The following is a 17,308-nucleotide window of genomic DNA, read 5'->3' as shown; positions in this document are numbered from 1 at the left end:
TTAATCTGATTTTCTAAATTAATTCTTTTTTTATAGCAGAAAAGTTTTTCAGGTTTCTTCTGCATATTGTCCTTAAATCATCTAAACCTTCCTTCACCATCTCAATCTGATCTTAGACTTAAAAAGACTGACAGTGTTGTTCTGATGACAATGCTACAGTAATGAGTCAACACATGTATATTTACAAGTTGAAAAATAGAAAAAAAGTCATTAGTTCTATGACAAATCAATAATTTGAACAAAAACACAGTGATGAATGAAAAGAAGGAACCAAGATAGTCTGTCAATCTTAGTGACTGACAGAAGAAATGAAAGATATAAGTACAAACTATGCATTAATACTATTTATTTTCTTACATWAAAAAAAAGTATCATTATCATTTGGTGATGTACTGTAGCAAGCCATCATGCAGGAATGGAATCCCTCAGCAAACAGGAGATGGGAAATAACAACTAGGYAATATATCCTCAGCTTCGGATCAAATCTGAAAGGAGACCCATGCAAGTAACAGAACCTGCCAAACATGAATATTTGTTCACACACATGAGGAGCGGTTGTTCAGGGGGAGTCATCCCATTCATAACAGCCAACAATCATTCAAACAAATATTTGCAGAATGGCCATTCTTCCCATAGATACTCTTATTCCCAAAGACAGATTTATTCACACATGAACAATTCTGATGTTTATTATTTGCGATTCATCTCTCATAGTATTTGCTCTTCTGTTTAAATTGTTCCAATTCTATGACTGGTGGCAAAGACAAATTCAGCATGATGTAGGTGACTAGACACTAGAGTGAAAATCGACAAGTGTCTATAATCACACCTGGGAGTGGGCTGTATCTTTGTACAGCTCTTGTCATAGATCATTCATCTGCCTTAACGAAACAGATATGAGGAACATTTCCTACGAATTATATTTTTCTACCAGCTATATAAAACCGAGGATATAAAGTCAGATCAATAAAATGAAGGACAGATCAGAAGCAGAAGGATAAATCAATAACTCACCCATGTCTATAACACTGCCATCAAATTCTTACACCCAAGGGGGTTATATTGGATTTTCAAAGGCAAAAGAGCTTCCTGCTCGCAGCAGCCAAGGCTCGTGTTCCCTCTGGCTGGACTATTAGCTTGGATGAGAGAGTGAGTTCCCAGTGCCAGAAAGAAGACCTCTCTCCCCTGAGCTAAAGGAATAACTTCTTCCTGTACCAGCGCCAGCAGCAGTGCTATGGGCCCTAGCAGGTATCTCTGCGTTGATCCCCATGGGGCAAGTTAAGCTCATACTGCTCCCAGATGTTCTCCCTTCCCGCTGGCAAACTTTACTGCTCCACAATAAGTGGAGAACAGGGTATACATCCTCATTTCAGCCAGCTTAATTTATAACTTGGCAATTTAGCTACTTCTTTAGCTGTTTCAGCTAAAGTGCTAGCCTGAGCAGGGGCAGCTGAGGCATGGGTACATGTGCCCTTCTGCCCCTGCCACAAGAACAGCAAGCAGCCTGTGGCCAAGGGGCAGAACAGGTGACAGTTGCTCTAATGGCTTTTTTGACCAACTTTCCTCCACAGGAGACATCTGACAGGCCCTGCTGTTGTGCTGCTTCATGCTCTTCTTGATTCCCCAGTGCCTGGGGTCTTGGAATTGCATGACATTTTCACCTTTCATATTCTTTTGGGTTTACAGCAAACAACAAAAATAGTGTCTCCTGAAGCCTTGTAAAAGAAAAGGCAATTTAAAATATTAGTTTAAAAAATTCATGCTTTCTAAGACAATTTAATTATTTAGCAGGAAAGAAAGGAAAATGATTTTTGGCTTTTAGGAGCCTGACACTGGCAGTACTCTACAAACAGACAGTTGGCCAACCATTCATAAGAAGGTATGTTGTGCATTCTGTCAAAAATAGAGATTGACAGGAATAGTCCATCAAAATCTACATTTGATCAGGAAAAAAAAACAAAGAAAGCTTCCTCATAATCAATTCTATTTCAGATCATGGGTTCAAATGCAATAGGCCAAAATGCAAAGTTTTCAAGAAAGACCCTTGCTATGTAAGAACATAAAAGTGGTTGAGAAGGAGGTGACTGATACAGATTCGAGGTGGATGCAGTCAGACTCACAGCACACTTGAAGAGCCTTCTGCAATATGCACTTCATGAAAAGTGAATATTCTGGTAATAAGCTTAATTTTCCTAAATTGTATTACAATGGATATTATTTTTGATGGAGCTAAAAATATCAAATATCAACATTTATATTTTCACCTACAGAAATATCTGCCGAAGAACAATAGTTCAAGGAGAGGGGGAGCTTGAGGTACTGAACTTGTAAATAGCCAGGAAAATAATTTCTCTCTTACCATGAGAAAATTAAATTATGCTCCAGAATTAGCCAAAGGGAGCATTGAAGTCAAAATATTAATACACCACTATACTAACACATTAATGTGATACATTAAGATAGTCTACAACCTAAAAAAAAATAATCTGCCAGGATATATTAGTTCACTGAATGGTGTGTCTTAAATGGCCATTTGAATAGATGACAAAAATTGAAAGAATTATACAGCTTATTTAGCAGGACTGTGTTTTCAAATGTTGTTCTTCAAGGCAAATTTGTTTTGTTAATTCTGAGCAGATCACAGAGCCAAAAAGTCCAAGCGACTCCATGAATGTCTCTCAATCAGAAAAAAAAAGCATCATTTTATTTCTTGTGCCTCTCTCCGCTACTTCCACCCATCATTAAAGCCAACGTTGGTCCAAGAGCAGCGTCCTCTCAACCTCTGCACCCATAATTGTTGGCCGTTCAGAGACATTAGCAAGAAATAGGTGATTTGTTCCAGAATGGCAGAACAACTTAAAGAGAAAAGAAAGGCAGATCCATAAAACCGGGATTAACCCATGCTTGGATGCCTTTTGATGTTGCTGTTGTCCAGGCAAAATGCCTCTCAATAAGCCTCCTGCCTGAGCAGCAACTTGCGGGGCTGTGTTCTAAAAAAAGCAATATCAGGACTATTTGGAAATGGTGCTTGGGCACGGAGTCTCTCAGAACTGCCTTTCTGGGCAGCAAGGTAATACCCTGCCGTCAAGTTGCATTACTGCTTCGCTTTAAAAAGAAAGCAGGAAGTCAGAAGTAATCCCAGGACTGCAGGTGACTTTTTAAGCTGGCACCTGCACTAAATTCTTCCCCGGTCTCTCACCAGATGTGCGGAGGCGAGCAGTATCCCAGGAGGGAACATTTGTAAGAGTTCATTTATTACAGCATAAAAGTGTTCTCCAGGAAATAAATAAAAAAAAAGAGCATCTGTGGAATGTATTTTACAGCCCTTTAAAATATATTTTTCATATCTTTTTTTAGAAGCCATATTACCAATGTACTTTTGGTTTCTGCAGAGTAATTCCATACGCTGAGTTCCAGTAGCAATTCCAGCATAACTAAGCAAAAGTTCTGTTATATCTATTTTTTAAGGGAATACACATATACTACCATTTTAAATTATTTCCTTCTTACTTTTGCCTGTGTATATGCCATTATATTTCCTTTCTGGATCACTAAGGAGCAAGTTATACGTCAGGGCCAAATCCCCAGCTGAACTAGGCAGTAGGTGATAAACATTGGCAAGAGCCTGACATTTAAAGTGCTGCTGCTGGAACAATTATTTGATGGATGCAGGTGAAACTTGTATTACCTCGTGCTYGATGCCGTGGTTCAGGAATCCTTGAATTATTCACTTAGCATAAAGTTTCTCCCCTTCCTCTCCCATCAACCACTTCAGCAGTCCCCACTAGGCCCCATTCTCCAGTCATCCCCCGTCTCCTGAGGACCTTCTCCCAAAGCAGGAGTACTCTAGTGAAGGTGAATTAATATTTGTAAAATATTTTGTCCTTAATCAGCTCAATGCAAGTGCCAGCTAGCATTAAAAGAGGAACAATCCTGCTCTGGTAAATCACAAAGATCTTTTCTAAAAATGAGATTTAAGTCTCTGCTTTATCTACGAAGAGAATAGAAATGCTTTATTTGAAACGCCTCCACATAAACCAAAAATCTAAGGCGCTCAGATGGGCTACCCACACTGCTTAATTCCCAGGGAGCTGGAGAGCCTCTAAATAATGAAGAAGCAGTGGACTAATTAAAAGCCATTCTGTCCTTCCCCTTGCAGAGACCTGCTGGGGAAGAGGGGCAGGTGAACCCAGTCCTGCAGTGACGTGTTGGACTCGTGTCCAGGGAGCCAGGTCTGGATGAGAAGGTGTTGGATGTTAAACACACACATTGAGCTGAGCTGAGGTTGGCCTGGGACCTGTCCCGCRGCAAGAGGAGGTGCCCCAAGAAAGCCACCAAGTTACTTGATCTCAGCAACACTTCCATGGCTTCCTCACCAGGAAGGGTGTGTATTTCTTGTTCAAGAGCCAACTCACAACAGTGCTATTTCAGTGCTGCCTGTTTCTGCAGGTACCTGGCTCCGGCTCCATGCTCATCTCCCTCCCAATCCTGCAGGCATCTGACACCTGCAAAAGCAACATTTCCCCAAACACCTCTGGATCTGATTTCCAAAATTACTTCAGGCTTCCCAGATATCTGCTCAGCATTGCCAAAGGGGAGAGCAACCTCCTCAGCAGCTCCTGCCTTTGTAACAAAAGGTTGGTTTCAGCATCCAAATCACRGAGCAGTCRGAGAACCATGAAGCTTTCTTGCAGATCACTGTGGAACTGCAACCTGKTGTAAGGGAATAACACTCCCCARAAGRGCAAGAGTTCAGGCACAGCTCTTCYTTCAGAGTTTCCRATTTATTAGCTTAGATAGCCTGCTCTGAGCAAGCTGCCCTGTCTGGATCACTTAGGAGTGGTCTCACTGTCCCCTTCAAGGTCACAGATACCTCAGATATCTGAAGTAAGCGGAGATTTCCAGAAGGCAGCAAGACAGCTTGGAAGTCAGGGCTGAAGGAACCCAGCAGCTTTGTAGCTATAGCCACTGGTGATCAGGAAGCCTTGGGAAAGCAACGTGGCCACTTAGAGTTATATATCAGCATAAGGGTTCCTTGTACCAAGTCAGGATAGAGACCATGCCCCCAAAGCTGTCTGATGCTCGGAGAGCTGAGCAGGGTTAGGTGATCTTGTGCTCTGCTGCCTCAGCTCTGGGCCATGCAGCTGGGCTCCGACTGGTAAGCAGTGCTGGGAAATGGGGTGAGGGCTCGGTGGCTTGCTGGCTACCACAGCCATTGAGYCACACAGGAGTTTTACCCAGGAAGGCAGCAAAAACGGTCACAGCTGTATTTGTTCAATGCTTGGAGGAAGCTGGCACTCGCCTTGGACAGGAGCCCAGAGCTTTTTAATGAGTTGTAACTTGCAATATTTCTGGTCTGCAGTTGAAAGAACATCCTTTTGGGGGAGTGATTGTGACCATTTTTTTCCAGGAGAGGTGTTTGTTATGCTTGAATCTGTTAAAAGCCTTGGATTACCCAACAGTCTGCAACTTTGCAGCCTCATTATCAAAGGAGGATTYTCTGAAGTGCCTCCTCCTGGACCGAAGCATGTCAACCCCAAAGAATTATATTCAATCATCTCTGCCCTTTTGGTTTGAAACTTGGCTGTTGGCCTGGAGAACTTCTCCTACCTTCTTCCCCTCACTTCTTCTCTGTTCAAACAGATTTAAACAACCTCATGCTCTGAAGAAACAGACAGAGCAACTCTGATATCACTTTGCAGCCTCAGGGACACATCAGAGGAGCCTTTGCTCCTTCCCATACTCTAACCCCAAGGTCTTGGACATTGCCAAGAGCCATATGTTGAACATGAATGTGCCATTCTTGCAGTCACAGCTGGTCATCACTCAACTCAGAAGTGTTCAGGAGCACAAGGTCCTGGACTCTGCCCTGGTCTCGTAGTGGATSTATCCCAAAGATCTGGCCCTCATTTTCCTTTTCCCACCTGTACAGTGCAGGGCCCAGTCCAACTGCATGCTATGCAATGCTGAGCTCAAGGTCAAGGCAGAAATCATCGAAACAGCCAGACTCAAAGCCTTGCTAGACCAGGCAAGTAGGGAAAATGATTATGGCTTGTCTGTAGGCACGAGAAATAGTTTAGGACAAGAGAAAGAAGTGAAAATTTGCCATAAGAAAGCAGATCTGCAGCAGAGCTAAAATGTCTGCTAGGACACACCTGACTTTCTACACCTAGAAGCTGAAAAGAAGAGGAAAATATCTTCCCTAAACACGTGGAGAGCACGAGCCTTTCATTTGCTGCATCGAAGCAGCAGGAAACTTCGTAAGTGAAGAGGGAGCAGGGGAGAGTCCAGATGACCTGGTCAGGTCTTGTGGCTTCAGGAACATGGGCCACAGGGCAGTTTGTATGCATATATTTCTCCAGGTGAGCACTGCAGACTTTGCCTACACTGTCTGTTAACCGTACCAAATGAATGCAAGGGTGGACCATGTCACCATGGCCAGTTCACATTCATGCTCAGTGTCCCTCTGAACATGCTGCATCCCAGAATTTTCAGGGTAACCCACCCCAGATCCAGACTAGCCTTACAGAAGTGTTTGCTTCCAAACGGTAAATGCAAAAGTTCAGACCAAAGCAACATGAGCTTCTGAACGCATTATCATTAGACGTTTCTTGTTAGTAATACAGGTTCAGAAATCCTTAACTTTCAAGACATTTAGACAGATAGGAAGTCTCTCAAACTGTAAGAAGTCCAGCCATCATGGTACAATCTTGTATATATCTTCAGTGGATGAAATAACATTACATTATTCCTCATTCTCAGGTTTCTCAAATATAAAGAATGTACAGTGTTTAGTCTTTCTTCTCTGCTAATCTTCCCCAGTGAGATCTGCAAATAATCTATTTTGTGTACATTTTTTTGCCATTTGTGAGATATTATAAATTATTTTTGATACATATCTGTCTTTTACTTCTCCATCCTAATTTGTGCTCCCAGCATTCCTGTATGTATTCAACCAAGAACCAGTTCAGCATGACAAAGCAGCCATACCCTGCATAAAGATCTTCAGAGAAAACAATAAATTTACTTCTACCATCCACTTTTTTATAAGAATTTGTCTAGAATAAGTTTGTATTTTTCTTCACTTGAACTGCCAAGAGGAGGTCGAACACTGGTAATACATCCAGTTTTCCCCAGCTTTTCCAAGGAGGGCATCCATTTCCCACTCTAGGTGGTAAAAACCTTAACCCGTGACTAGGTTTATTTTGGGGCATTTGCTAGTGTCTGTTGTTCGCATACAGACAGGGAAACTGTCAGAGGACACTTCTCTCTAGAATAAACCTTTGTTTCTCTCCTTTTCTCTACAGCACCTTTTTCTGGGACTTCTCACCCTTTTTTCCCCTGAATCAGACACCTGCACTGCACATTTTTGAGCTCTAAGTAGTTTTGTTGACCCACATTCTAATACACCAAATGGCTTCTACAATACAAGGACATTTACTAGTCCAAAGACTTTTCTAACAGCATCTATTTTTATACCTGAAMTGCTAGGGCCTGAACCACAGGCCCAAGTCACRGTTGACTTACAGCTGAGTACGGCTCTGCTTGTTCAGAAGCACAAAGAACTCGCCTGTAAATTGCWTCTGCTAACCTGCACGTAGGCTCATCAAATTGCCRCTTTTGTAGACTCTCAGGCAGGCGTTTCTGACCTTGAAGGGAACTTTCCCACCCAGAGCCGGGGCTCTGTCCAGGTCCTGGTGCCAGCTGATAAGGAAAGTAGAACATACCAGATATWCTACTGCTAACAAAGAAAATGCAAGTTTGCTGATTTGGTCTTACAAAAGCTGGACCCTCTTACAGCAGCTTTAGAGAACTCACTTACAGGTGGACGCACCACATAAGACCTCCTAAATGCTGGGAAGACTCCAAATCCTGGCTGCAACAGGAGCTCCCCAGCGACTGCGGATCTGGATGATGGTAAAGTACTTAGGCAGTTCGTGATGTATTCTTTTTCTTAATCACTAGTCTCTCTCTCGTATAGTAATGGTTAAGTACATCACCTTGCTTATTTTGTCCATAGTTACAACTCGGTGCATAGTAAACTTTTTGTTTCATTAAATGTATCATTTCATTTCTGTGTTATTTGATATTAATAGTAAACACAACCATTCTTTCGCTTAGTGTCTGGTTATTCCTGCCACCCCCCATCAATTGGTGAAACAATACCTCACCCCACTGCCACCAAATKAAAATATATTGAAAAGAATGATTGTCCTAATAGGTCCATTTGCTACATGATCAAACAAAACCTATAGAAAACATCCCCAAAATAAGTTCTAGGTCTATGTTCCAACTATTCTGTCCAATACAAAAGCAGCTGGCAAGAGTCATTCTCTTTGAATTRTAACAGAGTTTAATCCTGTTTACTTACTTTGGAAACTAATCCTTATTATGTTTTATGATGTTTGTAAATAAATTTATTATTGTTTTATTTATTATAGGTAACATAAATAAATGATTTGGACCACTTAATAATAACACTCCTCATAGATGTGTAAATTTTTATTTGAGTTTGCAGGCATGAGCTTGGACCTCATGGAGCTCTTTATGTGCAAAAAAAGACAACAATCTTTCATGAACGAGAATAAATCCACTTGCACAAAAGACTCAGCTCCCATTTGAAAAAGGGAGAACTGTAGCAATCTTACAGTTTAAGATTCTCACTTTTTAAAAGTGAGTGAGGCTAGAGGAGCACATGTTCTGGAAATCATCTTGATGGTGATCTGTACTATAAAAATGAAAGCCAGTGTGTTTACATTAAGTCTCATTCGCTGTTGAACAGTAAGGCCTTTTGGACTTGTTGGCTTGCAGGAATCTGACGGACACTTAATGCAGCACTGACCTCAGTTCATTTATTTTCCACCTCCATTTCCTTCTCAGTGAAGACTGAGCTGCATTACACTGTGCTACCTCCATAGTGCCTCACTTTGGGCTCTTCCCTATGTGCTGCTGTAGGCACATGGGCATGCGTAAGCAATTCCTTTGCAAGCACTGAGGATGATACAAAGATTTTGTATCAGACGCAAACAAGGATTTTTGTTTTATTTTTTTTAAATCATCTGAGACATTTCTGGTAATGAATGGTGCCACTGACCTCCTGTTTCTAGGCTTATAGTTTATGGCACATCGACCTTCGCAGACAACTGCTAAATGCCAGAAGGCAGCAGCTCCTGTTCTCGTACAAAAAATGGCCACTCTCCTTTCTCTCTTCTTGTCATAGGAGTGGAAATTTCTTTTATTCTGCCTGGATTTATGTTCTCTCCTTTCCTCTCCTCACACTAATCTCTCTGAAAGTGCCTGACTTTAACATCCGTATAATGATGTCAACAGGGAATCCATTAAGTAAGAAAAAGAGCTTCCAATCTCCATAGAGGAAGCAGGATTCATTTTAGAACATGTTTGTCTGTTTTACAGGAAAAAAAAAGATTTTACTGATAGTGTACTTTCCTTAATCGCAGAACCTGAAGTGCATGTTAAAGGACAAGCAGGAAAAAAAAAATGAAACAGAAATGTGTATTTCTACTGTAAAATGCTCCAGCCTGTGAGCTGAGCAGGCAAGAAGAACCAGAGGATGAACACCATTATCCCCAATCCTTTAACATAAACCTAAAGCACAGAAAGAGCTTGTTTTTCTAGAGTCCCCTGCAAAAAAGCATCTGGACTTACCCACCTCTGGCAGGTTTGGCCCATGGGCATCTCTCGGGGTCAATGTCTTCGCATCCCCTCTGGCAGGGCAGCCTGGAGAGTTGCTGAAGCTGCACACAGACCATTCAGGGCCAACTTCACAGGTGCTCTCAGCCAGCATGGGGTAACATGGGGCTAATTACAGCTTTACAGCTCCAGAGTCACCCTTCACAGACTCCCYGTTGCTCCCGCTGGCTGAGCGCAACAGTAAGTGGGTCTACAATCCCCCTCTCACCTTTAATTCCCTAATAAGCTCTGCCAGTGGGGGAACATTACTTATAAATGGGCAAAATGCAAGTTCAACTGATCCCCAGGGAAAGAACATGAAGCATTCTCCSTTAATTGCCTTTTAAAAAAAAATTTAGGAGCATTCAGACTCTGATTCATCCATGAAGCCTTTTTCTTTCATGAAAGTTAAACTCATTTAATAAAGCCTGGATCAAGTAGGGCTCCAGGGAACCTAGCATTGCCACCACTGAAGTTCTAATCCACTGGACAGTAATCAGCTGCAAGTGTGAACATTTCACTCTAGAAACGTAGGCAGATCCTAGATAAATATTAAGGATTTAGTACACAGCACAGGAAGATCCAGAAAGGAGAGACAGCTCCCTCCAGGAAGAAGTATCCCAAAACAGCAGCCTTACTTGACAGGAAAATGAGGAAGCTGGCTGAACAGCTCATGAGATCTCAAGCTTTCAGGAAGAAAAAAAAATATCTCCTAATGTTAGGATTTGTTTGGCTTGATAGGAGGATGATTTTTAAATGGAGGATTTTTTTTTCTAAATAAAGTTCAAAGACAGAAAATAGGCATTGGCAAAATCTCCAAACAAAATGAGTTTATGGCACATAAGCTTTAGGCAAGCATCTCCCTTAAAGCTACTTTTGAAGAAAAACTAAACTTTTAAATATTTTCTTCCTGTAGAACCACTGTTCTGTTCATGAAAAGAGTCATATTTTTATCAGAGATGGGAGGGGTTACAAATACTTGGAATTTTCCAGAGATAAAGTTTTATCAGCCTCATTAGAGACTCTGAAGCTACTGGTACAAGAATTTCCGTCGTTATCCTGGGTACAAAACTCCTGGGCCAAAGTCATGCAGAAGTAAGATTATCCTCAAATTCAGAGGTTAAATCCATGCCAGTATTTGTATCATTTCAGAATTACTTTGTTCCTCAGTCGGAAGGCTGAGCCCTTTCTTTTTTTGTTTAAGAAAAGCATTCAGCAGAGAAAGAAGGTGTTTACTCCAACAACAAATGCCTCCTTTACTGCTGCAGAACTGACCTTTCCATTTGTGCTCTACAAATGAGCCAAAAACTGAGTAGCTCTTCCTCTGCTGCATATCAGAAAACTCCTGGCAGAGAGCATAGCTCACTCTATCCTTTATGGCAGCAATGCCACATCACGGACAGCCACGGAGGTTGTTAGAAAAAATGATGACTTCTGCCTGCTCTCTCTGAGACTTTTGGCCTCTGCTTTGTATTTCATTCCATTCTGCATTTTTGCCCATTACCACAAGGAACCCTACTGTCTGAAAAATCGTGTCAACAGGGTGTAGACTGTTGCAAACGTCTGATAACAAGCCAAGACATATATTTAATAAATGTAAATGTGTTTATACTCACAGGTGGTGTAGATTGTAAAGAAAAAAAAAAGTTAAACTTTTCTACTGTATCATTTAATGCAAAAAAATATTTTTATGTAAAGCAATTGAAGACCAAATTCTGTTTTTCGTTATTACTGATAAATTATCTTTACAATGTAATTGAAGTCAGTAGCATGACTTTCATACTCTTAAAACAGAATTTAACTGATCATAATCATGCAATCTTCATGTRTAAGTACATCTCCACTATTTTCTCTAAATTTTCTCTCAGACAATATATTTACCCCACTGAAATCAGTGGCCATTTCCATCACAGTCAAGATAYATCCTTTTGGATCTCCATGATGTCTCCTTGGTTGACAGTGACCTTCTACACTCTTCTCTGTTCGGTGAACTTGAGCAAAATGCCCAGTTTATTTTTCCTGCTCTCTCATGACCATGTTTTTTCCCTACATTTAATCGTAGCAGACTCGAGTGGTATATAGTGATAAAACAAAATGCTTCTGGTGTTGSAAGATGTTTTCTTTTAAGAAGCAATCATTTTTCTTCATCTTTGCACTCAGCAATGTAGAATGTGCTCTGTGGACCACTGCTGGGAATGTGCCTTCAGCACCCACAGCAAGTAGCTGGGTGAGCAGCAAAACCCACAGCGTCACTTCCAAACCTTCAGTAAGAACTGCTTCATGGCCATCTTACAAGCTCACTTGTTACCACCTGTCTCTCTAATGAGGCTTCTTCTGCATCGTTATGTATGATATAGAGGTTTGAATCAACATAAGGACTCAACTGCTGAGCTCCTTCCCAACAACATTTTTTCCTGCTCATGTCTCTTGACACAGCAGTGGTACACAGCAATGAGAAGAGCACAAGATCTATCTTGTATGACACAAGTTGCACCTTCACTGTCACAGTAGCTCCTACATGGCATACATTATGCCAGTACATCCATAGGCTCAACCTGAGCTTGCATCCAGATCTGGAGCCCCCGGTCACTCATGTAGATGCTGCACTGGCCTGTGTTTCACCCAGGGCCTACAGACACCCAAGGGACTCTCCTGTGACTATACAGACCTGACCAGCTTGACACGACTCCTGGCTTTTGTTATGGATAATATCACATGAAATGATTCAGTTGCAGCCAGAGGAAAAATAAAAGCAGCCAGAAGAAAATCATATTCTCAAATGCCTGTTCGAATTTCCAGGGAGGGACCTGAATGAACAAGAGTTACTTGATTCTCTTATCACTCTGTTGAAACTGGAAACAGGCACAGCAGAGATACACCATTAGCAGGTTGTCTCATGCAGCAGCATCTGATCAGCGCTTCTCCCTGTCTCCATCCCTTGTTTGATACTTCTGCTTCCCCCTCACTTCTACAATGGCTTCACTAACAGGCAGAGCATATCCCAYGCAATTCACCAGGACTGACCAGAGGGCCTCCTCCTCAGCCATTTATGTTTAACCATAGTTGTCCTGCCATCTATCCTCTGGAAGATCCTTCTAGGACAGAGAATCCAAAGGGACAAGTTCTCCAGGTATGAATGTTTGCTGAGGTATGTTTGCTGTGGCAAACATGCCGCACCTGGAACAGGGAACTCAGAAGTTTTCCATTAGTACTGGCATAGCCTGAAGTGCTGAGCAGACAGGACTGCAGAAATGCCGTGTGCCAGACGGCTCCATAGTCAGCAAGATGCCTGTGAGTCAGGTGAAGTGCACAAGCYGGCAAGTCCTGCTGTGCGAGGCTGTGGGCACACCTGGAAGGACCCACAGACCTGCATGAGAGCTCAGCCCATAGCAGCACGGACACACACTCCGCATGCTGGTCAGGCAATGTGGACACTACCTAAGATCTCCTTCAATAAATCCTATGTTCCTGTGTCACTGGCTTCAGCAGGTCCTAAAYACAAGGTAGTGCCACATCTACAGGTTTGAGTTCAGAGCAGCTGCAGACTCAATAACATGCACCTTGTGGGTGAAAAGTTGATATGTCTATAACAATTTTCCTCCAGATGTGAGGCAGAATTCAAGCCTGGATGCATGGAAGAGTCCTAATATAAAGCTATTTCTTGTGTGACCCACCCATTTATAATACTGATATTTAACTCATAAAGCACAATAAGAGGAGGAAAMCTGAACAGGAGGTGAGAACTTCAGATGTAAGACTAGCATACCTCAAAATTTGGTGCTTCCCTTCTGCTGTTCATCCTGACTCTGAGCACCAACCCTTTAGCCTCTCTGACCAACAGCCCATACTTCTCYCACTGACTTAACATGGAGAAAGTCATCTTCTCTATCCACACCATCACCAGCGTAGGGATCCAAGGATTTTGATCTACCCAGTGGTGAACAGGTGATGTTTACTCATGGCTTTCCCCTACACCTGCATTTCATGCTCCACTTGCAGCAAAGTCACCAAAGAGATCCCCACGTAGCTGCTGTGCCTAGTTTCCAAAGATCATTCCTGCCACCACTTGCCTTGATGGTGCCAGTGAACACAAGCAACCACTTAAAGACCCATTAGGAACAGTTGAGAAAAAAAAATCCAAAATGGGATGAAAGTTTCCTACTACCACAGTGAAACTGAATAGTGAAACTGAATGAAAGTCCAGCCTCATGCCCAGGCTCTGGACATGTGCTAGCGACCCACTTTTCACTGACAGAGTCTGACCATAGATTCACAGATTCACAGAATATTTAAGGTTGGAAGGGACCTCTACAGATCATCTAGTCCAACCTTCCTGCTCCAGCAGGCACACCTAGAGCATGTGGCACAGGGCGGCATCCAGGCGGGTTTTGAAGACCTCCAGAGTAGGAGACTCCACAACCTCCCTGGGCAGCCTGTTCCACTCTAGGTGGCACAGCCTCCCTGGGCAGCCTGTTCCACAGGTGACAGCCTGCTCTGTCACCCTAACAGTAAAAAAGTTGCTCCTCACCTGGAGACGGAACTTCTTATGCTTCAGCTTGTGGCCATTACCCCTCGTCCGCCTCACTGGCCACCAGTGAGAACAGCTTGTCCCCTTCCTCCCTGCATTCTCCCTTCCTGAACTTATACATATTAATCATATCCCCTCTGAGCCGTCTCTTCTCCAGAGAAAACAGGCCCAGCTCACTCMGCCTCTCTTCATACGAGMGATGTTCCATTCCCTTAATCATCCTGGTTGCCCTTCTCTGGACCCTCTCCAGAAGCTCCACGTCCCTCTTATACTGGGGAGCCCAGAACTGCACACAGTACTCCAGGTGCGGCCTYACCAGAGCTGAGTAGAGGGGCAGAATCACCTCCCTTGACCTGCTGGCAACACTCCTCCTGATGCAAACCATCTTACACCTTTTCTTTTCCTGGCTACCACAAGTAACAGAGGACAGGGTCACTGTGCCTTGATGCCTATCATAAGAGCAGACTTACATCTACCATGAGGGAACGAGGGAGGGAAATAGCTTCAGAGCTGCATCCTRGTATATGCATTTAGATCACCACGAGATGATGGAGGAAAAGATCAAGCTTACAAGCAAAAACTGGAACAACTACATGCATCTTCGTCATATGATTCAACATGACTGCAAGAAGGCAGGCATCRGGGGCAGAGTGCTACTTCTAGCACTTAAATTTTTGCTTCTGAAACCGTGATAAAGTGAAGCTTAATTACATGGCATCTGTGAAGACTTTAAAAGTATCTGTGAAACAAAGAATAAAAAGCATAAAACAACTCCTCTGTAGATTTCTTTCCCCTGGCTCTCATATGGTGGGAAGCGTGTTTGTAGAGATCTCCCAGCACTCTTCCATGATACACATATTATCTGTAACAGGGATTCTGCATATTGGTGGGGGAGGTTAGAGGAAGGATTTTCTTCTAGTTCCTGTGCTTAGATCTCTATTTTTTCTGCTCGAAAGTTGTTCTTCTACCTTCAAAAAGGATTTACTGAGTGATACCAGGTGGCTAATTAAAATATATTTTGGAGAAAATAAAAGATTCTGCCTAGCATGTAAAACAGTAAGACAAAAACTCATAAACAAAACAAAACAAAAACAAAAAAAAAAMASMAAAGCACTCTGTGCTTTTCTTGCTAAAAGTTCTTTTAGCAAGGAAGCTGGGAACAGGATTTGTGTGCAAAGTTGATAAACTCCTGCAGAGATTATAAATTCCTCAGGGACTCATAGCTACCGCTGGAATGAGAAAAAAAAAAAAAAAAAAAAAAAAAAAAGCCCAGGATACAGCTCTTTCTCTGTTTCTTTGTTCCACTTGCAAGTTTTCATATATGAAGGTTATTTTGAAGCCCATAACCAAAACAGAACAAGAAACAAAACAAAAAGCAAGATCCCTCCTCTGTGGTAACAAATTTTATATAGGACACTTGACTGATGCAATTCTTACAAGGGAGACTTGAAAATGTCAGACCATTGCCATTAGAAAAAGGAGTAGTAATAAATGTAAATTTGAAGATTTTCCAAAGTGTTGGCAAATCAAAACATGACAAGCWTGAATCTTAGAAATGGCTCCAGCATCAGTCCTAACTCTGCCAGCAAGTGAGGATCACAGGCACACACTAGCCATCAGCCACAAATTCAAGAAAAAAAGAAATCTGAAGTTAGCAAACTRTTTTTTGAATTTGAGAGACCAAGCCTAGGAGACATTGTCACAGCATTTTTTAGATGTCACAATGTACACACATAATCCTCCACATTTTAGCAGCACAAGACAGGTACCATGGACTTGAGGGTAGTGCAGATGCTCCTTTCCACCTCTTTTCATCAGCAGCATAAAGTTCCTGTTGTGGTGACAGCTCCTGTGCCCTTCCAGAGGGAGCTAACTTCCACATCCTAACGTCAAGAAGARATATAGGGTGTGAATTTTTAGCTATTCCTATTTTCACATTGAAAGTTGCTTCACCAGCAGAACTTCAAGGCAGGTTAAACTTCTGAAGRTACCTCTGAAGACAAGTACTCAGCATGTTGGGGTTTCAGGCACATTTTCTGTTTGTTTTAGGGTTTTTTCCCAGYAAAAACAAGAGCTGTCATTAGTGAAAGGATATTGCTAGCAAAGAGAACAACGTGGAAGAGCTGTTGGGAGTGTGTTGAGGAGCAGCAGTGCTGCCGCCTGTGTTGGACTGGGGGAGTGGAGTCCATCATGCCGTCCGTGCTGCTCTTTCGAGTCGAATACGTTTCCAAACAGCAGCTGGCGCGCAGCAAGTTTTCGCTATTGCATCACTTTTTCGCCTCGGGGTCATTAATAATTTCCCTGAAAAGAAAAGGAGGAGCCCCTCGCCACCCCCGCTCCTCCTGGCAGGCTCAGAGGTGGCCCCAGCTGCCGCCATACTGGGCCCAGGCCGCCTCGCACCTGCTTGGCCTGCTGGGCTCTGCCAACRCTTAAAAAAGGAAAGGTGAAAGGAATGTGATGTTAAAAGCAGGCATTTGTTTGGCATTCTGGGGGGAAGGGGAGCCGAATCATGAYTATTTTTGGCAGCCATCTCGCCATGCAGCCCTGCAAGCTTCTCTGAGCACTACGTCACACCAGAGGGTCTCACCAGCTTTTAGCAGATCTGTGKCATCTGTTGCCAAGTCCTTATAGGTCGAACAATAAAACTCAGAGAAAATATCACAAGGAAGGAGAAAACGCTGCCATGACCATGGCATCACCTCATAGGCCTGCCATGGATGGTACAACACCTGGGGGAGTCCCTTGCCCTTCTGGAACAGTCACTGAAGTCGGTCAGAAGGCCAAGGGTAGAGAGATAGGTGCATTCAGGCATCAGAGTCATTCCTGACAGACCTGAGGATGTGTCCATCCSTCACTGGCCATGTTGTTTGTGCAGGGCACTCTACCACAGATATAGGCACAAAGGACACGTAAAGCAAAAGTTAAAAACTACTTCACAYTGAAAAACAGTTTCCATATGGGCACTGTGTGGTTTCTAGACCATGTATAAAGTCACCTCCTTAGCTGTCGTTGCTAATCCTTCTTGTTGTTACCGGTAGTGCTTTCCATCTCTTCCTCTGSCTCTTGAAGCATTTCAGGTTAGTTGACCCT

At 42.7% G+C, this 17,308-nt stretch overlaps 1 long non-coding RNA gene across 1 annotated transcript; it reads left to right on the top strand.

The window, feature by feature from the left end:
• Positions 1-7,791: 7,791 nt before the first annotated feature.
• On the top strand, positions 7,792-13,219 carry LOC112946598. Its single transcript, XR_003249268.1, has 2 exons — positions 7,792-7,917; positions 11,851-13,219. It is a non-coding gene; the product is annotated as an uncharacterized LOC112946598 (long non-coding RNA).
• Positions 13,220-17,308: the final 4,089 nt, after the last annotated feature.

This window comes from Nothoprocta perdicaria, unplaced genomic scaffold, assembly GCF_003342845.1.
Source record: "Nothoprocta perdicaria isolate Ctin4 unplaced genomic scaffold, notPer1 scaffold_21, whole genome shotgun sequence".
In the NCBI taxonomy this organism is placed as follows: Eukaryota; Metazoa; Chordata; class Aves; order Tinamiformes; family Tinamidae; genus Nothoprocta; species Nothoprocta perdicaria.
The sequence above is the reverse complement of the archived record's forward strand: the minus strand, read 5'-3'. Positions and strand labels throughout refer to the sequence as shown.